Source organism: Budorcas taxicolor, chromosome 20, assembly GCF_023091745.1.
Source record: "Budorcas taxicolor isolate Tak-1 chromosome 20, Takin1.1, whole genome shotgun sequence".
NCBI classification, from domain to species: Eukaryota; Metazoa; Chordata; class Mammalia; order Artiodactyla; family Bovidae; genus Budorcas; species Budorcas taxicolor.
In genome coordinates this window covers 27,863,091-27,886,111 of record NC_068929.1, presented here as the reverse complement: position 1 = coordinate 27,886,111, position 23,021 = coordinate 27,863,091, and the positions used below count along the sequence as shown (strand labels likewise).

The 23,021-nt window shown below is 43.7% G+C and overlaps 1 pseudogene; it reads left to right on the top strand.

The window, feature by feature from the left end:
• Window positions 1–15,046: 15,046 nt before the first annotated feature.
• Window positions 15,047–16,406, top strand: LOC128066106 (tubulin alpha-1A chain-like; annotated as a pseudogene).
• The last annotated feature ends 6,615 nt before the right edge of the window (window positions 16,407–23,021 follow it).

Below are 23,021 nucleotides of genomic sequence, written 5' to 3'. Positions count from 1 at the left end.
AGCCTGGCTTGGAGAATTTTGAGCATTACTTTGCTAGCGTGTGAGATGAGTGCAATTGTGCAGTAGTTTGAGCATTCTTTGGCATTGCTTTTCTTTGGGATTGGAATGAAAACTGACCTTTTCCAGTCCTGTGGCCACTGCTGGGGTTTTCCAAATTTTCTGGCATATTGAGTGCAGCACTTTGACAGCATCATCTTTCAGGATTTAAAGTAGCTCCACTGGAATTCCATCACCTCCACTAGCTTTGTTCATATTTAGGCTTCTTAAGTCCCTCTTGACTGCATATTCCAGGATGTCTGTCTCTAGGTGAGTGATCACACCTTCATGGTTATCTGGATCATTATGATCTTTTTTGTATAGTTCTCCTGTGTATTCTTGCCACCTCTTCTTAATATCTTCTGCTTTTGTTAGGTCCATACCATTTCCATCCTTTATTGTGCCCATCTTTGTATGAAATGTTCCCTTGGTATCACTAATTTTCTAGAAGAGATCTTTCCCATTCTATTGTTTTCCTCTATTTCTTTGCATTGATCACTAAGGAAGGCTTTCTTATCTCTCCTTGCTATTTTTTGGAACTCTGCATTCAAATGGATATATCTTTTCTTTTCTCCTTTGCCTTTCACTTTTCTTCTTTTCTCAACTATTTGCAAGGCCTCCTCAGACATCCCTTTCACCTGTTTGCATTTCTTTCTCTTGGGGATGATCTTGATCACTGCCTCCTGTACAATCATTAACCTCCGTCCATATTTCTTCAGGCACTCTGTCTATCAGATCTAGTCCCTTGAATCTATTGTCACGTTCACCGTATAATCATAAGGGATTTGATTTAGGTCATACCTGAATGGTCTAGTGGTTTTTCCTACTTTCTTTTATTTAAATCTGAATTTTGCAATAAGGGATTCATTATCTGAGCTACAGTCAACTCCTAGTTTTGTTTTTGCTGACTGTATAGAGCTTTTCCATTTTTTACTGCAAGAATATAGTCAATCTGATTTTGGTGTTGACCATCTGGTGATGTCCATGTGTAGAGTCTTCTCTTGTGTTGTTGGAAGAGGGTGTTTGCTATGACCAGTGCATTCTGTTTGCAAAACTGTGTTAGCCTTTGCCCTGCTTCATTTTGTATTCCAAGGCCAAATTTGCCTGTTACTCCAGGTATCTCTTGACTTCCTACTTTTGTATTCCAGTCCCCTATAATGAAAAGGACATCTTTTTTGGGTGTTAGTTCTAGCAGGCCTTGTGAGTCCTCATAGAACTGTTCAACTTCAGCCTCTTCAGCATTACTGGTTGGGACACAGACTTGCATTACTGTGATATTGAATGGTTTGCCTTGGAAATGAACAGAGATCATTCTGTCATTTCTGAGATTGCATCCAAGTACTTCATTTCAGACTCTTTTGTGGATTATAATTGCTACTCCATTTCTTCCCAGGGATTCTTGCCCACAGTATATGGTCATCTGAGTTAAATTCACCCATTCCAGTCCATTTTAGTTCACTGATTCCTAAAATATCGATGTTCACTCTTGCCATCTTCTGTTTGACCACTTGCCATCTCCTCTTTGACCACTTCCAATTTACCTTGATTCATGGACCTAACATTCCAAGTTCCTATGCAATATTGTTCTTTATAGCATCAAACTTTACTTCCATCACAGTCACAGCCACAACTGGGTGTTGTTTTCACTTTGGCTCCATCTCTTCGTTCTTTCTGGTATTATTTCTCCACTTTTCCCCAGTAGCATATTGGGCACCTACCGACCTGGGAGTTCATCTTTCAGTGTCATGCCTTTTTTGCCTTTTCATACTGTTCATGGGGTTCTCAAGGCAAGAATACTGAAGTGATTTGCCATTCCCTTCTCCAGTGGAGCATGTTTTGTCAGAACTTTCCACCATGACCCGTCTGTCTTGGATGGCCCTACATGGCGTGGCTCATAGTTTCATGAGTATTGTAAAGTAATGACTCTGCTCTTTAATATGCTTTCTAGGTTTGTCATAGCTTTTCTTCCAAGGAGCAAGCATCTTTTAATTTCATGGCTGCAGTCACCATCTCCAGTGACTTTGGAGCCCCCCAAAATAAAGCTTCTCACTGTTTCCATCGTTTCTCCATCTCTTTGCCATGAAGCAATGGGACCAGATGCCATGACCTTAGTTTTTTGAATGTTAAGTTTTAAGGCAGCTTTTTCACTCTGTTCTTTCACTTTCATCGAGAGGCTCTTTAGTTCGTCTTCACTTTCTGCCATAAGGGTGGTGTCATCTACATATATGAGGTTATTGATATTTCTCCCGGCAATCTTGATTCTAGCTACATTCCTGAGAAGGCCCCAATTGTTGCCAGGGCTTCCAGGCCTTGAACTTCGCTTTGAGTAGCAAATGAATGTGGACAATTCTAAGGCTATTATTTTATGGTTACAAAGTATCTGGAGAGAGCCACCTAATTGCCTTATGCTGAGGATCAACCCTAGAAAGTTAGAGGTAGCTTTTTAGTTATACTCCATATCTAACAGCTGCAAAGCAGAAATGTTTATATATATACATGTTTTTTCTTTTTTAAGAAATTTATTTTTAATTGAAGGATAATTTACAAATTTGTGTTGGTTTCCACCATACATCAACATGTATTAGCCATAGGTATATATGTCCCATCCATCCCCATCCCACCCCTCTAGGTTGTCACAGAGCCCAATTTGAGTTCCCTGAGTGACACAGCAAGTTCCCACTGACTGCCTATATTATATAGGGTAGTGTATATGCTTATATATTTTTGAAGTCTAGCCCTCCTCTCCATTCTTTCTTGGTGTTCCAACCTCCCCAACCCTAATCCCACTTTTTAAAAAACATATCATTTCACGACATCTGTGGCAAACAGAGAAAAAGACAGTGTTTCCAGAATCAAAGTTGAATGCATGAGAAAACTTCAATAAAAACGTTTTGAGGAGGGTAAAAGTATGTTTTCTGATAAACTTTAAATGATGCTTTTGGAGACTAGGGGTGGGGCACTGATGAGTATTTTAGAGAAAGTTGGGTAGTTGATGAAACATCTTAATAACACATGACATTAAACACTGAGAACGCATGTCCTGTTATCCAATTCAGAAAGTATGTTCTGACCCAGATATTTGAAATAGTGGTTGTCTCAGAAAACCCATGGCAAAAGGTCCCTGCAAAGTTAGTTTTATAGAAGCTGTCACTCCATTTCCCCAGTGGTAGGGGGTGGAAATGCACTGTTCTGTATACAGGCTCACAGACACATATAGTCACACACATGCACACATACACACTCTACACTACACACACATACAGCACACTTACACAAGACACCATATAGTCGCACATTTTAAACTGGCAGAAAACTAAAATACTGATTGAAAGGTCAGGGCGAGGTCAGGATGAAAGGTCAGGGAAAGGTCAGGTGTGCTGAGGCATGCCCGGGCATGTCGGGACATGCCCCGGCAGAGGGCGCTGCAGACACACCCCGGAGACGGGCCGGCAACCAAGCCGACCAATCAGGAGCCCACACGAAGCCCTCGCCGTCCAATCAGAAACCGACACGGAGCCCTTGAACAACAATCACCGCTGAGCCCGCGTTTTCTTCCTTATATGGGAGCACCGGCCTGGGCTATAAAACCCCTTCCCCACCCCTTACACCTCGCAGACTCCGCAGACTCCCTTTACCCCACAGACTCCCTTTGCTTCGCAGCCCACCCCCCACCACCCCGGGCGTTCTGCCCGAGAGCGACCGCCCAATAAAAGGCCCTGTTCAACGCTCCATAGGGGTGGTTCCTTCTTCCCGCGGCATTTCGTACACTGATCAAGGAATGTCTTTAATAGAAGCTTCATTTTCTTCCTCACAAAATTGTTAAATCTCTCTTTAGTCCTTTCTCCTGACACCCCAAGTGACCCTGTGTGCCGCCAAGCACCCCAGGCTTCCTTCTGAAAACATAGCCTTGGCTGATGACCCCTGGCAGACTGAGCGGCCAGGGCCAGTTTGCATGCCCACCGTCCCAGTGGCAGCCCTCCGCAGCAGCACTGCAGGAAAAGGCCAGCAGTACAGCTGCACCTCTCCCCCTGCTTTGGGTTTTCTGGGTCACTGGGCCAGGATTTGGTATTCAAGCTAGTAGGCCCAGGGCATCTTGTGGGGACAAAACCATCCCTAAGATCTGAGCTGCCCCCAGTCACCACCACCAAGCCAGATCAGAATGTAAGTCACCTGCTCTTTGGCAGTTTTTGTTTAAGTTACTAAGTCACATCCAACTCTTTGCAACCACTTGGACTGTAGCTCACCAGGCTCCTCTGTCCATGGGGATTCTCCAGGCAAGAATACAAGAGTGGGTTGTCATTTCCTTCTCCAGGGGACCTTCCCCATCCAGGGGTTGAACTTTCATCTCCTGCACTGGCAGGTGAATTCTTTACCACTCAGCCACTAGGAAAGCCATTATGTAATGATTACTGACACATCCCCCTGGTTTTATCAGCTTCTCAATAATAATGTCGGATCTGACCCAAAGGGTGAAATGACCTGGGCCCACATTGCTGAGGGTAGCGGCTCTTAGTGTTTTGATGTGATTCTTGACTGTCTTTCTTTGATTCCAGCCCGCATGTTGTGGGGAAAAAAATCTCCTGGGTTCAGAGACCCTTTTGTCCCCAAAAGGTGACAACTGTACCACAGTAACATGTCAAGAGATATTAGTATCCCAACCCTGCATTTTGAGGAGTGATGTGTACAGTGTTTGCTGCAGGGGTGGGGTGGGGAGAGGGTGAATAGGTCTCCACTGGAGACTGTTCACCCTGGGATTCAAACATGCCTAGACATATCCAGGGAACTTAAACAAAATTGCAAGGAATATCTGGCACATTTTCTTCCCTCCTTCGTTTGCATGAGAGACAAGAACAATTTGGGGTGACTCATGTTATTTGGCTTAACTACAATATATCAAGGTCAAGGGTAGGAAAGGAACTATTTTGAACACAGAAGTGTTGTTTTCACTCAGATTGTCCCATGAGACTAAAGTTCCTGTGAATTCTAACCCATGTGCTGCAGGGAAGAGCCCTGGGGCCGAGATGCATGTAGACTTGTCTGGGAGTCTAGGGCAGCACAGTGTTCACAGTGTGGCTAGGAGGCTGGGAGCCTTGTGCTGGCATTTATTAAATGTGTGATACGGAATATATGTACCTAGATCCTGACACATGGGAAGTGCCCAGTTAAACACTGTTTTTTACTGTATCATTTTCCCCCCTATCTTCACAATCACCCCATGAGGTGGATATATTATTCTCATTTTACAGATGGTAGCAAAGTTAGGATTTCCCTGGTGGCTCAGCAGTAAAGAATCTACCTACAATGCCAGAGATATGGGTTTGATTCCCCGGGTGGGGAAGATCCCCTGAAGATGGAATGGCAACCTACTCCAGTATTCTTGCCTGGGAAATCCCATGAACAGAGGAGCCTGGTGGCTACAGTCCATGGGATTGCAAAAGAGTTGGACAAGACCTAGCAACTAAACAACAACAGCAAGAGGTTAGGTGATGCTCCCACATGACACACCTGACGTGTGCAGAAAAAGATGCTAATTTCTGTGCTCCTATCCATCAAGGCAAATTCTGTGGAACTCGTAGCAACCTGAATAGTGAACTTTGTTCATCAATGGATTCAAATACATCAGTTCAGTTCAGTTCAGTCGCTCAGTCATGTCCACCTCTTTGTGACCCCATGAATCACAGCATGCCAGGCCTCCCTGTCCATCACCATCTCCCGGAGTTCATTTAGACTCACATCCATCAAGTCCGTGATGCTATCCAGCCATCTCATCCTCGGTCGTCCCCTTCTCCTCCTGCCCCCAGTCCCTCCCAGCATCAGAGTCTTTTCCAATGAGTCAAGTCTTCTCATGAGGTGGCCAAAGTACTGGAGATTCAGCTTTAGCATCATTCCTTCCAAAGAAATCCCAGGGTTGATCTCCTTCAGAATGGACTGGTTGGATCTCCTTGCAGTCCAAGGGACCTTCAAGAGTCTTCTCAAACACCACAGTTCAAAAGCATCAATTCTTTGGCACTCAGCCTTCTTCACAGTCCAACTCTCACATCCATACATGACCACAGGAAAAACCATAGCCTTGACTAGACGGACCTTAGTCGGCAAAGTAATGTCTCTGCTTTTGAATATACTGTCTAGGTGGGTCATAACTTTTCTTCCAAGGAGTAAGCGTCTTTTAATTTCATGGCTGCAGTCACCAATGGGCTGAAACTTAGGTACATGCTCAAGCCTAGTTCCAACCAAGGCTGGGAAATACTATCTTTATTCTGGGTGGTCGTAGTCAGTCCAGTGATAAATCCAGGGGAAATGGAAAAGAAGAGAAAGTGGATGATGGGGTAAATAGGCAATGTGCCATACAGCCTGAAAAAAGATCCTGCCCTCTCTAAGTGCAAAACTAAAGTAACTTTTGGCTTCTCTGCCAGAAGCAAAAGTTGAACAGCTAGAGGCCAAAAGTGACCATGAAGAATTCTGTCGGCCTCAAGAAATGTATTTGTATTGTTTAAATATTCCTCTTATTTTCAGTCTTTCCTTTGCAAAAAGTTTAAAATTGATTCTAGAGATCAAACACCAAATGAAATGGCAAATTGTATTTTACAGTAAATCAAGTGGAAACTAATCTCATATCCTAGATCTTTTGTTCTTTTTCTTCTCATTTTTCAAGCAAACTATGAGAAATGGATTGTGTAACTTTGCGGGACTTATTTATTGTTAAACCAGGAAATTCTTGCAAAACTACAGTATTTAAAGGAAGAACATATTACACAAATGCTAAAAAATGAGTATGAAAACATTTCTATTGGGAAGGTAAAATTATGGGAAAGAATTTTTGAGATTTTTAGAGACTTAGGTCAACATTTAAATAAACATGTTTGTCATGATCTCTTTCCTCTCCAAGTGGGAGTCCTTCATCTCTTACTCTAATTTCCCACTGTCCTAAAATGTTTTACCCAAAATATTAGTAAGTGTGCCATCTATTTTCTGCTATGAGTCAAGTTGCACAGGAGGTTGTTTATTCTCCCATAAATCTTCCTTAGGGCCTAGAGGCACTGACATTCACAAATGGGAATAACTGCCCTGGAGTTACTCCTTTGAGATGTTGTGCCACATAGCTGTCCCTTCTATTGCTGTCATCTATTAACCTCTTGGTTCACTCCCAGGTTTCACTGACATCTTCAGCACCCAGCTCATTGTCCTTCCAGCACCAGTCTGGTGCTAGTGACTCCATCCTTGTTGATTTCAAGTGACCACATGGGCAACTCACCCTTCACCTTGCCTTCCATTTCCTGGAACTCCTCAAATACAGTGGCTGACATATTTGTTCCACTTAGCCCACCTAATCCCACCACACACTTTGGCTCTTGTCATCTCTTATAATTGTTCTAACCCTGTCAACCTACTATCTCACCCTCAGACAGAACTTCTTATATTTTCAGCTATCCCTTCTATTCACTCCCTTATCACCTGAACTTCAGCCTCATGCAGATCATTAGTCCCTGGAGCTCTTTAATCTTCTTCCCGTCTACTAGCACCTTCCTGGCCTCATTCTTAAACTGTTTAGCCCCAATTCATCCAACACCCTTTTACCCACACTCCAGAGTCTTCAAGCTGTCCTTCCATTGCCTTGTCTAGAAAAATCTGAATAGGGTCACAATCCTCCCATGTGAGTGAGATGGGAAGGGAGTAGAAGAAGTACAGATGTGTAAAAGAAACACACCAGGGGGACCAATTTGGAAATGATTGAACTTGTTCCTCTGAAGTAAGTGTTTGCTACCTGTATTGGATGTTAGCACAGGAAAGGCGTGAACGCAAGAGACAGTACCCAGGGAGACTATATGGGCCTTGCTTGGGCAATTCAAGAAGAGCGTGATAAGGGGACTGTTTCCAAAGTGTGAGCAGAATACAGGGAAACCACATGTGATAGTGAAGTGCTCTCAGCTAGCGACAAACGGCACTTACCATCCTTTGGCCTGAAGGGGCTAAGGGAGGAAGTCCTATGTAGAGCCCCAGAGAAAAAGCTGTGTGAAGAGGGTCATAGCAAGGATTGCAGCCAGATGGCCCACAGGAAAGAAGCAGGGAATGAATGCCTTTACCTCACTCTTCTCCCACCCTCCTCCTTCTTTGCTCAGGCTCTGCATTAGCAGAGCTAACCAGAAGTCAGAGGGTGAGGAAACCTCTTGATGTAGCCCATATATCTCAGCCTCCCTGGGAATAGAGCAAGGGGGAGCGTCTATACGGAGGGACAAAATGGAAACTTCCCACAGTCACCAAAATCCTAACTGTCCACTTCTTCTCCCTCCTCCTGCAGGCAATATTCATGGGAACTCAGTATTATATTGTTAATTACCACTAGGCCGTATAACATAATGGATCCGAATAGCTAACACTCTTTGAGGACTTAACATGGGTTGTATAACCTGAGATAAGTGTGTTCCTAGATTGACTTATTTAATCTTTGCAGCAATTCTGAGGTAAGTAAAATTAATTTCCAGAGGCTTATTCTTAACAAAGGATAAAAGCTGAGAGGATAAAGGATAATTTGCCCAAGTCGCTTCTGAGATAAGTCAGTATCAAAAAAAAAAAATACTCAGAAAAATGCCTTAGCATATAGTAAGTGCTAGTGGACTTCTGAGATGGTTCAGTGGGTAAAGAATCCACCTGCAATGTAAGAGACACAGGAGACAGAGGTTCGATCCCTGGGCCTCTGGAGGAGGGCGTGGCAACCCACTCCAGTGTTCTTGCCTGGAGAATCCCATGGACAGAGGAGCCTGGTGGGCTACAGTCCAAGGCGTTGCAAAGAGTCACACATGATTGAGCGCACACACAGAAAAATTTTAGCTGTTATTATTAACATAAAATTATTCTCCTAATAGGGCTTCTCAGGTGGTGCCAGAGTTAAAGAATCCACCTGCCAATGCAGGAGACATAGGAGACTTGATCCCTGAGTCTGGAAGATCCCCTGGAGGAGGGCATGGCAACTCACTCGAGTATTCTGGCCTGGAGAATCCCGTGGACAGAGGAGCCTGGCAGGCTACAGTGCACAGGATCACACAGAATCAGACACGACTGAAGCAACTTAGCCCACCCAAATGCCTTCTCCTAATAACCCTCATCACAGCAGCTCTGTGAGAAGTATTGTGACGATCATTCTCATGTGAAGAAAACAAAGCTCGAGCAGGCACATCACCTGCCCCATCAAGTCTTCTGACAGCAGCCGGGCGTGTTGTGCTACATCACAGCTTTTGTTCATTGTTCACACTGCCCATCTGTGAGGCAAAGATCATGGTCTCTTTTCCAGGCTAGTCTTTTCCCCAGTCAGATACTGACAGATGAGCATCCTAGTTACATGTCATTTATTCTCTCTGGAGTTATTCCCACACTCTGAATGAGGTTTTTAGACAACGTAAGATGAGCTTTTAGCCACAGAATGCTGTTGCTATTTCCTTAATTTTGATTCTAATAGACGCTTAAATCTGCAACACTTGGAAGATTATTGGTGGCGGGGCAGGGGGGCAAACTTTGCTCTTTATTTTACTGGGAAAATGGTAAATATGCCCTCTTAGCTCTGATCATAGTAGAACTGAAAGAATTTCAACTATGGCCAACCATCCATAACCTAGCTTCTACTTTCTAAGGTGAAATAAGATAATACAGAATGTTCACTCAGATTTAGCCCTTCCAGCCGCAAGAAACTTTCCAGCTGTTGGGATCCAGGACCTCTTGCTTTAAAATGCATAGAATTCTTGCTTCTAGAGCCAGTTAAATCCAGCTGGGACATTTTGTTTAACCCTTAGCTAGCCAGGAGAAAACCAGTGCCAAGTCTGGTTCACAACAAGAGCATGCTTCTTCTTTGTTGGTACTGACAGCAGGCCTGCTAAACTGTATGGAGATAAGTCTGATATATTTTGAACTCTGTCATCTTGGACAAGGTGCTTAACCTTTGCTGGGTCTCAATTCCATTCATTCATCCACTTGTTCAAAGAACTTCTTGACATCTAGTTAGATGATAATTACAGAAAGCCAGGTTAGAACCAAATGGAGCCTTTGAGCACAGCTATATAATTTGTACTAGACGATGACAAGCGGCTATTTCCAGATCTGTTGACAAGTGGGAGATTCCATTATTGAGACAGATTGGTAGGTTTCTCTGTCATACAAATTCTCCTGGATCTATTCTTGCTCCATCGTGGCGCTTGGAGTGGTGCGGGGGCGGGGTGGGGGGGGGGGGTCGCAGGTGGGCAACAACAGTGATTAGTTTGAGCAAGGTCTCATCTGCCTCCCGATTGCCATCCGCCTGGTCTCTTTGTGCTTTGAAACTTAGCCCGACTCTAAACACCCTCCTTGGAAGAAAAGCTATGACCAACCAAGACAGCATATTAAAAAGCAGAGACATTATTTTGCCAACAAGGTCTGTCTAGTCAAAGCTATGCTTTTTCCACATATGGATGTGAGAGTCAAAGCTATGATTTTTTCATTAGTCATGTATGGATGTGAGAGTTGGACTATAAAGAAAGCTGAGCACCAAAGAATTGATGCGTTTGAACTGTGGTGTTGGAGGACTCTTGAGAGTCCCTTGGACTGCAAGGAGATCCAACCAGTCCATCCTGAAGGAAATCAGTCCTGAATATTCATTGGAAGGACTGATGCTGAAGCTGAAACTCCAATACTTTGGCCACCTGATGTGAAGAACTGACTCACTGGAAAAGACCCTGACGCTGGGAAAGACTGAAGGTGGGAGGAGAAAGGGATGACAGAGGATGAGATGGTTGGATGGCATCATCAACTCTATGGACATAAGTTTGAGTAAGTTCCCTGCTGATGGACAGGGAAGCCTGGCATGGTGCTGTCCATGGGGCCACAAAGAGTCAGACACGACTGAGTGACTGAACTGAACTGAACTGAACTGACCACCCTCCATCCTCTCTTCTAGTTGCTTGCTAAACATCTCCACAGCAAAATCCCCTCTTCTCGGCAAAGCAAAGGTCAAATGGCAGCTGAACAAAGCAGTTTGAAGGAACAAACAAAACCCCATCTCCTTGTACTTTGAATGGTTCATCCCTCTAAACTAAGATACTTCATAACAGATGGGTTTTCATTAAAGTGTTACCATATTTCTCAAGGGATGTAGAATGTCAGTAGGACATCTGAAATGGGGTTCAGAATTAAGAGCTCTGCATGCAACTGAATCTGCTTCAAATTATGCTCTGCAAAAGACAAAAATATAGCCCTAGTGTCTAAAAATATTTCTTAGTAGTTGGCCAAAAATGCATTTATTCTTGGATTCATAAAAATGCAGGCCATGTGAAATATGTGGAGAGCATGCACTCTCAAAAAAACTGACCAAAGAAAGAGAACAAAAAGTTAAAATAAACTTTGAAAATCATTTAGTGAAGGGAAAGAGAGAAGGTGGAAATGGTAAGGCACTGGGGTATGACTGGAAAGAGGAACGGTGAAGATTTGCCCTTGGGAAAGATGACATGTCTGAGGACCCGACTCCCCCCACCCCTCAACTCTCCCCCACACAGCCCAGGAAGGTCCTGAGCAGCTGTAGGCCAGGCTCCCCACTCTCACCACTTAGGGGACACTAGAAAAGCCAGAGTGGAGGGCCCATCAGTTCAGTTCAGTTCAGTTCAGTCACTCAGTCATGTCCAACTCTTTGCCACCCCATGAATCGCAGCACGCCAGGCCTCCCTGTCCATCACCAACTCCCGGAGTTCACTCAGACTCACGTCCATCGAGTCCGTGATGCCATACAGCCATCTCATCCTCGGTCGTCCCCTTCTCCTCCTGCCCCCAATCCCTCCCAGCATCAGAGTCTTTTCCAATGAGTCAACTCTTCTCATGAGGTGGCCAAAGTACTGGAGATTCAGCTTTAGCATCATTCCTTCCAAAGAAATCCCAGGGTTGATCTCCTTCAGAATGGACTGGTTGGATCTCCTTGCAGTCCAAGGGACCTTCAAGAGTCTTCTCAAACACCACAGTTCAAAAGCATCAATTCTTTGGCACTCAGCCTTCTTCACAGTCCAACTCTCACATCCATACATGACCACAGGAAAAACCATAGCCTTGACTAGACGGACCTTAGTCGGCAAAGTAATGTCTCTGCTTTTGAATATACTGTCTAGGTGGGTCATAACTTTTCTTCCAAGGAGTAAGCGTCTTCAAATTTCATGGCTGCAGTCACCACCTGCAGTGATTTTGGAGCCCCAAAATATAAAGTCTGACACTATTTCCACTGTTTCCCCATCTATTTCCCATGAAGTGATGGGACCAGATGCCATGATCTTCCTTTTCTGAATGTTGAGCTTGAAGCCAACTCTTTCACTCTCCTCTTTCACTTTCAGCAAGGCCTTCATGCTGGGGATGATTTTAGGTGTGGTCATTCACCTAGAGCCAGACATCCTGAGTGTGAAATCAAATGGGCCTTAGGAAGCATTACTACAAATAAAGCTAATAGAGGTGATGGAATTCCTGCTGAGCTATTTCAAATCCCAAAAGATGATGCTGTTAAAGCGCTGCACTCAATATACCAGCAAACTTGGAAAACTCAGCAGTGGCCACAGGAGTCAAAAAAATCAGTTTTCATTCCAATCCAATAGAAAGGCAATGCCAAAGAATGTTAAATTACCCTACAATTGCACTCATTTCACATGCTAGCAAGATTATACTCAAAATTCTTCAAGCTAGGCTTCAGCAGAATGTGAACTGAGAAATTCCAGATGTACAAGCTAGATTTTAAAAAAGCAGAGGAACCAAAGATCAAATTGCCAACATCTGTTGGACTGTAGAAAAAGCTACTGCTGCTGCTAAGTCGCTTCAGTCGTGTCTGACTCTGTGCGACCCCATAGACGGCAGCCCACCAGGCTCCCCCGTCCCTGGGATTCTCCAAGCAAGAACACTGGAGTGGGTTGCCATTTCCTTCTCCAGTGCGTGAATGTGAAAAGTGAAAGTGAAGTTGCTCAGTCGTGTGTGACTCTTAGCGACCCCATGAACTGCAGCCTAACAGGCTCCTCCGTCCATGGGATTTTCCAGGCAAGAGTTCTGGAGTGGGTTGCCATTGCCTTCTCCATAGAAAAAGCAAGGGAATTAAAAAAGAGATCTACTTCTGCTTCACTGATTATGTTAAAGCCTTTGACTGTGTGGATCACAACAAACTGTGGAATATTCTCAAAGAGATACAAATATCAGACCACCTTACCTGGCTCCTAGAAACCTGTATGCAAAACAAGAAGCAACAGTTAAAACCGGACGTGGAATAATGGACTGGTTCCAAATTGGTAAAGGAGTACGTCAAAGCTGTATATTGTCACCCTGCTTATTTAAGTTATATGCAGAGTACATCATGTGAAATGCTGGGCTGGATGAAGCTCAAGCTGGAATAAGGATTGCTAGGAGAAATATTAACAACCTCAGATATCTAGATGATACCACATTAATGGCAGAAAGTGAAGAGGAACTAAAAAGCTTCTTGATGAAGGTGAAAGAGGAGAGTAAAAAAGCTGGCTTAAAACTCAACATTCAAAAAACTAAGATCATGGCATCCAGTTCCATCATTTCATGGCAAATAGATGGGGAAAAAGGGAAACAGTGACTGATTTCACTTTCTTGGACTCCAAAATCACTGTGGACTGTGACTGCAGGCATGAAATTAAAAGACACTTGCTCCTTGGAAGAAAAGCTATGACCAACTTGGACAGCATATTAAAAAGCAGAGACGTTACTTTGCCAACAAAGGTTCATATAGTCAAAGCTATGGTTTTTCCAGTAGTCGTGTACTAATGTGAGAGTTGGACTATAAGAAAGACTGAGCGCAAAAGAATTGATGCTTTTGAACTGTGGTATTTGAGCAGACTATTAAGAGTCCCATGGACTGCAAGGAGATCAAACCTATCAATCCTAGAGGAAATCAACTCTGAATATTCATTGGTAGGACAGATGTTGAAGCTGAAGCTCCAATACTTTGCCAACTGATGTGAAGAATGAAGAACTGACTCATTGGAAAAGACCCTGATGCTGGGAAAGATTGAGGGAAAGAGAAGAAGGAGGCAACAGAAAAAGAGATGGTTGGATGGCATCACTGATTCAACGGATATGAGTTTGAGCAAGCTCATGGAGATAGTTGAGGACAGGGAAACCTGGTGTGCTGCAGTTTATGGGGTCGCAAAGAGTCAGACACAATTTGGTGACTAAACAAAAGCAAAAGAGAAAGTCAGTTTTTTACAAAATACAATAAGAAATAAATTGCTGAAAAATGAAATTAAAAGGACAATTAAAATTAGTCCCTATTTTTATTACTGGACTCAAAAACCATGAAACTACATTTCAAAATTATAAAAAGAATTTGACTGTGTAGATCACAACAAACTGTGGGAAATTCTTCAAGAGATGGGAATACCAGACTATATCCCTGCCTCCTGAGAAACCTCTATGCAGGTCAAGAAACAACAATTAGAATCAGACATGGAACAATGGACTGGTTCAAAATTGGGAAAGGAGTGGATCAAAGCTATATATTGTCATCCTGTTTATTTAACGTATATGAAGAGTACATCATGCAAAATGTCAAGCTGGATGAACATAAGCTGGAATCAAGATTGCTGGGAGAAATATCAATAACCTCAGATATGCAGATGACACCACCCATGTCAGAAAGTGAAGAGGAATTGGAGAGATTCTGAAGAAGGTTAAAGAGAAGAGTGAAAAAGCTGGGCTTAAAGTTCAACATTCAAAAAATGAAGATCATGGCATCCTGTCCCATCACTTCATGGCAAATGGATGGGGAAACAATGGAAACAATGACAGACTTCATTTTCTTGGGCTCCAAAATTACTGTGGACCATGAATACAGCCATGAAATTAAAAGATGGTTGCTCCTTAGGAGAAAAGCAATGACAAACCTAGACAGCATATTAAAAAGCAAAGACACGGCAAGTTCTTTTACATCGACCGCCTAAGAGTCACGCTGTAAGAAGTAACAACTTCTTCTCTCCGCCATCTGCTCGGCAACCGCAAAACAGCGATTATGCGTGAGTGCATCTCCATCCACGCTGGCCAGGCTGGTGTCCAGATCGGCAGTGCCTGCTGGGAGCTCTACTGCCTGGAACATGGCATTCAGCCCGATGGCCAGATGCCAAGTGACAAGACTATTGGGGGAGGAGACGACTCCTTCAACACCTTCTTCAGTGAGACAGGTGCTGGCAAGCATGTGCCCAGGGCAGTGTTTGTAGACCTGGAACCCACAGTCATTGATGAGGTTCGCACTGGCACCTACTGCCAGCTCTTCCACCCTGAACAGCTCATCACAGGCAAAGAAGATGCTGCCCGTAACTATGCTCGAGGTCACTACACCATTGGCAAGGAGATCATTGACCTCGTCTTGGACCAAATTCGGAAACTGGCTGACCAGTGCACAGGTCTTCAGGGCTTCTTGGTTTTCCACAGCTTTGGTGGGGGAACTGGTTCTGGGTTCACCTCCCTACTGATGGAACACCTCTCTGTCAACTATGGCAAGAAGTCCAAGCTGGAGTTCTCCATTTATCCAGCTCCCCAGGTTTCCACAGCTGTCGTTGAGCCCTACAACTCCATCCTCACCACCTACACCACCCTGGAGCACTCTGATTGTGCCTTCACAGTAGACAATGAGGCCATCTATGACATATGCTGTAGAAACCTCAATATTGAGCGCCCGATATATACTAACCTGAATAGGTTGATAGGTCAAATTGTGTCCTCCATCACTGCTTCCCTGAGGTTTGATGGCACCCTGAATGTGGATCTTACAGAATTCCAGACCAACCCGGTGCCCTATCCCTGCATCCACTTCCCTCTGGCCACATACGCCCCTGTCATCTCTGCTGAGAAAGCCTACCATGAACAGCTTTCTTTCTGTAGCAGAGATCACCAATGCTTGCTTTGAGCCAGCCAACCAGATGGTGAAATGTGACCCTCGCCATGGTAAATACATGGCCTGCTGCCTGTGGTACCGTGGTGATGTGGTTCCCAAAGATGTCAGTGCTGCCATTGCCACCATCAAGACCAAGCGCACCATCCAGTTTGTGGACTGGTGCCCCACTGGCTTCAAGGTTGGCATTAATTACCAGCCTCCCACTGTGGTACCTGGTGGAGGCCTGGCCAAAGTACAGCGAGCTGTGTGCATGCTGAGCAATACAACAGCCATCGCTGAGGCCTGGGCTCGTCTGGACCACAGGTTTGACCTGATGTATGCCAAGCGTGCCTTTGTTCCCTGGTACATGGGGGAGGGCATGGAGGAAGGAGAGTTTTCTGAGGCCCATGAGGACATGGCTGCCCTTGAGAAGGATTATGAGGAGGTTGGTGTGGATTCTGTGGAAGGAGACGGAGAGGAAGAAGGAGCGGAATACTAAAGTTAAAATGTCACAAAGGTGCTGCTTTTATAGGGAAGCTTATTCTGTTTCAAACATTGAAAAGTTGTGGTCTGATCAGTTAATTTGTATGTTGCAGTGTATACGCTCATATACAATTACTGACTTATGCTTTAAAACATGATGCTTTGTTACAGACCCAAGCTATCCATTTCTCTGATGGGTTTGAATAAAGTATTCCCTGTCTTAAATGAAAAAAATAAATAAATAAAAATAAAAAGCAAAGACATTACTTTGCCAACAAAGGCCCATCTAGTCAAAGCTATGGTTTTTCCAATAGTCATGTACGGATGTGAGAGTTGGACAATAAAAAAGGCTGTGTGCTGAACAATTGATGCTTTTGAACTGTGGGTGCTGGAGAAGACTCTTGAGAGTCTCTTGGACAGCAAGGAGATCAAACCAGTCAGTTAAAGAAAATCATTCCTGAATATTCATTGGAAGGAATGATGCTGAAGCTGAAGCTCTAATACTTTGGCCACCTTTTCTTTTCCTCTAAGAAAGAAGGGAAAGAAGCAGATAAAAAGGTAGAAAGCCTAGAAGGGTGAGGTGTAGGCCAAGTCCCACAGGGAAGCTCTGGAGACAGTGCAGGCCCCACCTCAGAGCTGTCCTGATCAGGCATGAGGGAGCTGCAGTATTTATACCCCCATAGCTCAGTCACTGACTGCAGGCCACTCTTGTTCCAATTTTCTCTGTGCAGGCAAAGAAAACCCTGGCATTAACTTGAGGGCTGCCCTCAACCAATTATCCAGTTTCAGGCTGTTGGGAGTAAAAGCACCCAGAGAGCCTGGGAGGGAAAAACAGTGAAGGACTCATGGGCTGGCATATTGACAGGGTCTCTTACACTGGAGCAGTAGTTTCCAAACTTCTCTTTTACTAAAATTTTTTAGCAGAAACAAAACTCTTCTTGGAAGTTCAATAACTAATACTGATAAAGAGTTACAATGGTTGAAAAAAAGGAGAATGGACCCTGTCTCCTCCTTAATCCTCACTCCCTCCTTTAGGCTCCAAGCTTCACAGACTTAGAGCTGCCTAGGAGGCTGTTGGGACACTGTGATCATCTGCCTAGGGCTGCCAGAACAAAGCATCACAAAGTGGGTAGGTTAAACAGTGTGCTGAAGCTGAAGCTCCAATACTTTGACCATGAGATATGAAGAGCCAACTCATTTGAAAAGACCCTGATGCTGGGAAAGATTGAGGGCAGGAGGAGAAGGGGATGGCAGAGGATGAGATGGCTGAACAGCATCACCGACTCAATGGACATGAGTTTGAGCAGGCTCTGGGAGATGGTGATGGACAGGGAGGCCTGGCATGCTGCAGTCCATGGGGTTGCAAAGAGTTGCACACAACTCAGCGACTGACTGAACAACAACAAAACAATATAAATGTAATCTCTCAGTGTTCTAGATGCTAAAAGTCCAAAATCAAGGTGTCAACAGGATCACTGTCTCTCTGAAGGCCCTAAAAGGAAGCACCTTCCTTGCCTCTCCCTAGCTTCTGGTGTTGCCAGCAATCCTGGGCACACCTCGACTTATAAATGGCTGTGTCTTCACTTTGTCCTCCCTGTGCACATGTGTGTGCTCAAGTTTCCTCTTCTTAGAAGGACATGCTGGGTTAGGGCCCATCTTAATGACTTCATTTGAAGCATTAGGGGTTAACACATCAACATATGAATTTAGAAAGACATAATTCTGCCCATAATAGACTACTTCTAAAATCCTTCACATCATTAAGCTTCAGTGTCCAGTGTTTCTGTATAAAGTGGTTAAGTCTTCTTCAGTGGTATTTGCTGTAGTATTTTGAATGTTAAACTTTGGCGGCTTGAACACTGTTCCTCAGAGTTAGCATCCTTAGTGAATCCCAGGAGCACCCTCAAATAGCTACCTCATTTACATCCAACCCAATAGCCAAGGAAGAAGTCTAGGAGTCAATCATGTGGACTGGGAGAAGCCAAGCATTATTCATTAACACTAGCAATATCACACGGAGAAGGCAATGGCACCCCACTCCAGCACTCTTGCCTGGAAAATCCCTTGGGCAGAGGAGCCTGGTAGGCTGCAACCCATGGGGTCTCGAAGAGTCAGACACGACTGAGCAACTTCACTTTCACTTTTCACTTTCATGCATTGGAGAAGGAAATGGCAACCCACTCCAGTGTTCTTGCCTGGAGAATCCCAGGGACGGGGGAGCCTGGTGGGCTGCCGTCTATGGGGTTGCACAGTCGGACACGACTGAAGCAACTTAGCAGCAGCAGCAACAGCAATATCACAAAAGGCAAGGGGCAAGAATCTCCTTCATCTTGTATGATCTTAAATCACCCAAGTAGGTGTTCAGGTAGTTTGGAGAGGATGTTATTTCCATCTGTCAGATGAGAAAACTGAAGGTCTGAACACAGCTTCTCCAAGGCCACATTGGAACCACCCTCCACTACTTACTAGCCAAGCCCGGCACTTTTTTTTTTTTTTAAACAAAACCAGCTTACTTTGTCTCTTCCAGTTAATAAGAAAAGGCCTTTTGAAGAGTGAAGTCTGCAGTTAATGAAGGAAAAATGATATAATACTTTTGTCTAAATCAAACATCTCTTTGGAGGAACAGTAGTTTATATCTTTGTATTTGGTTAAAGTGTAAATTGAAATTGCATGAGCCTGAATAAGGCTTGCCGTATGCCAAGCACTATTCTAAGGAGTTTACATGTATTAATTCTTTTAATCCTCACAAGAGCCATTGGACTAAGTACCATAATTATTCACATTTTATGGATGAGGAATTAGAGATGCAGAAAGGGACTGGTTTACTAGAAAATAATTCATTCCTGCAAGTACTTCAGGGAATCTCAGCTAATAATAACATAAATAACAGTAAAGATATCTTCTATTTATTGTATGTTTTACATACAGTTTTTATACTCTATCTTCATAGTAATACTGCAGTGAGTATTTCTATGTCCCTTTCACAGATGAATAAACAAAATCTCAGAGTTCAAGTAACATGGCCACGACCCCATGGCTTATAGGTGGTAGATCTCAGGCAGGTCTATCCAGGTTCTTGGTTCTTCAGACCCTCCCACACAGTTGGTCTGACAAAAGTGGCTTTATCTTATAATTTAGGCCCTCTGGGAGATGAGTGCTAGCCTCAGGCCCCAAATACCTCTGGGGCAGTAAGTAATGCATTCCTTTCACAAAATTATAAAATTCTAAGAAATGAGTACTGTAACTAGCCATTCTCATACTTTCTAAACACATGTAAGTCATCAGCAACTTTCTAGTATATTTTTTACACAATAGGCAGCAACAACCTATCAAGTTGGCATCCAAGTATGTGAAATCAGTTATGCTATAATTAATTGAATGACAAGCACAGCCCATTACCTGGTACATTTTAATATGCTTATAGTGGAAATGATAACATGGCAGTTGTCATAGTTGCAATATGTAAAATAATAAACAGAACAGTTTCTGGTATATAGTAGGCATGCAATAAATACTATTTAAATGCTTTACATGTATTTACTCATTTTATTCAAAGATTATTACAAATACTCAAACAGCTAATGTGGTTATTTTCGTCTTCATTCTCTTCTCAATTCCTTTACTTGTGATGACTTTAGGGCTAGAATTTGGATATTTTCACAAAGTACTTATTACTAGGCATCAAGAATGTTCTGAGTAACAGTACTGGAAATGAGGTGGGTGAGGACAGGAGTAGAGATAGAGAGATCTTTGTCTTACTTAATATTTTTGGATGACTTGAATAGTTATTTCTTCTATGTTTTCATATAATTAGACAGTGGGAAGGCCAAGGGGAAATGGGTCCAAGTTATTAGGAGAAACATATCCAGCTAAAATCAATGGGTCAAACTACTTTTGGTCAAAAGCAGGCGCAACAATATGGTCAAATGACAATTTTGTAGAAAATGACTATTCATGACTCCAGAACTCTTTCCCCACTTGGAACAAATCCACCAGATAAAGAACTGTGATATGCTTGGAAGAGAGAGGCACTCCCAAGTCTCCTCAGTGTGGGCACTGTCTCCTGGAATGGCCAAGGTACCAGCAGGTACCCCAGAGGACACTGTCTCCTTCCCCATCCCAGGTTGCCAGGTGGGCCACTGTGCTTCAGAGTGAGGGATGGTGTAGCAATAGGATGCATCAGAGAACAGTAAAGTTAGTGCAAGGAGAGGAAGGAATTCCTGGACTTGACATCTGGCTCCTTGAAAGTCCCTAGGAAACAGTTCTACACTCACTCCCTCATTTTGCAAGAAGCTAGAGGAATTGAGACTGGTATTCCAGATGTTCTCCCAGGGCCCAACGCTGGCCAGTGTATATTTGATCAAAGTCTTTGGCCTGCTCAAGAGTACCTACTAGTAGAAACCTCAGATTATTTGAAAATTTTGCTAAGGTTAAGCAATGCCCTTCACAAACAAAACAAATTCTTTGACCTTCTAATAGCAGTGGGATTACTCCTTCAAAGCTCAGTCTAAATATTAGCAATTGTGACAAAAGTTATTTATGTTTCTTTGAAGATGTATTTAGAAACCTGCAAGATTTTTCTCTTTTTATGCTGAATGAAATGACTGAGAACATGGTAGGAATCTAACAAACATCATTCAGTGATGACTTGCCTACCAAAGGGTTCTGCTTCTCCAGTGAGACTGAAGGAGGAAACAGACAGAACAGGCTCCATCTTGAAAGAAGGACTCCATCTTGGGCTGGACTGTGGACTTTGAGCTATATGCCCAGTATCTATGGAAACAACATACCAACTGGAAACCAGACCCCCCAGATGGAAGACCCCCTTGGCTTGTACCTAGACTCTCCATTGCCTAAAACAATACTCTAATTATCTGTGTAACTGAATAGAATCATAAATTCTATTATGCTTATTGGAGTATGACCACAGGCCTATTGATATTTGTCCACCGTTAACTACCTAGGCTCAAGGCATATGAATCACGGGTTAACTTTGTATCTTTCTTTTCCTTTGTTGAGACTAGTTTCAGGGGATTTGGGGAGGTGGGTTTGGAAACGTACTCTTAGGTTATAAAAGGTTTTCAAAAACTGGTTGGGGTCCTTGGCTAAGAGGAGACTCTGCTTTGGGTCTGCCGATATAATAAAATGCACTCCACTATCTGCATTGTCCTTCTGAGTGAGTTTGTTTGCCTGAATGCTTGGCTACAACAAGACGAAGGTCAAGGATCTACATTTATTTCAGAAGAGGCTTCTGGGGAAGGATTTTTCCTGAAATAAGCTCTTCCTGAAGTTAGATCAAGGTGCTCTGTTTTGAAGTATTTACTTACTTGATAGACAAGAAGACTCAGATGTCTTTCTCTCATAAGACAATATGCAATTCGCTTACCCCTGAATCTGCCTCTACTCCCTTCCTGACACCAAACCAATAGATAGAATTAAGTCGTAACATAATTGGGCTTTCCAGCTTTACATAGCATATCCACAAACTTCCTTCTCTGAACCTTTTACTTCCACTTCCTTTGCCTGCCACAGCAATCACTAGCCTTTTTACTTCATTTCATTAGTTCATCTCTTTCACCATTCTTCTACCATCCCCTGGAGGAGGAAATGACAACCCATTCCAGTATTCTTGCCTAGAAAATCCCATGGAGAGAGGAACCTGTTGGGCTACAGTCCATAGGGTCGCAAAGAGGGCCAGACACGACTGAGCAAATGAGCAGGCAGGAGGCATCCTAGCAGCATCCTACAACAATTTCCAGGGCCTTCTCTAGTTTATTTTGGTGTATCCTGCAGATGGGGACTGCAGCCATGAAATTAAAAGACGCTTACTCCTTGGAAGAAAAGTTATGACCAACCTAGATAGTATATTCAAAAGCAGAGACATTACTTTGCCGACTAAGGTCCGCCCAGTCAAGGCTATGGTTTTTCCAGTAGTCATGTATGGATGTGAGAGTTGGACTGTGAAGAAGGCTGAGCGCTGAAGAATTGATGCTTTTGAACTGTGGTGTTTGAGAAGACTCTTGAAGGTCCCTTGGACTGCAAGGAGATCCAACCAGTCCATTCTGAAGGAGATCGACCCTGGGATTTCTTTGGAAGGAATGATGCTAAAGCTGAAGCTCCAGTACTTTGGCCACCTCATGCAAAGAGTTGACTCATTGGAAAAGACTCTGATGCTGGGAGAGACTGGGGGAAGGAGGAGAAGGGGATGACCCAGGATGAGATGGCTGGATGGCATCACGGACTCGATGGACTTGAGTCTGAGTGAACTCCGGGAGTTGGTGATGGACAGGGAGGCCTGGCGTGCTGCGATTCATGGGGTCACAAAGAGTCGGACACGACTGAGTGACTGAACTGAACTGAACTGAACTGGAAGAGTGCTCCCAAACCAATAAACTTTCTCTCATCCACCTTTGTATTTCATCCTTTGCAGAAATAATGGTCATCATATCTCCATATAATGCACCAGGCTTCCCGCTGCAGAAACCAGGCAGACACTGGCAGGTGGTGGACTAGTGCAAACTCAACTAAGTAGTAGCCCAGCTGCAGCTACTGTGACAGTTAAGAGCAGATGAGCGTGTTTTCAGGCTCATGGGATGGAGTCAGACATCATTTTTTATCAGAAAAGAAGGTT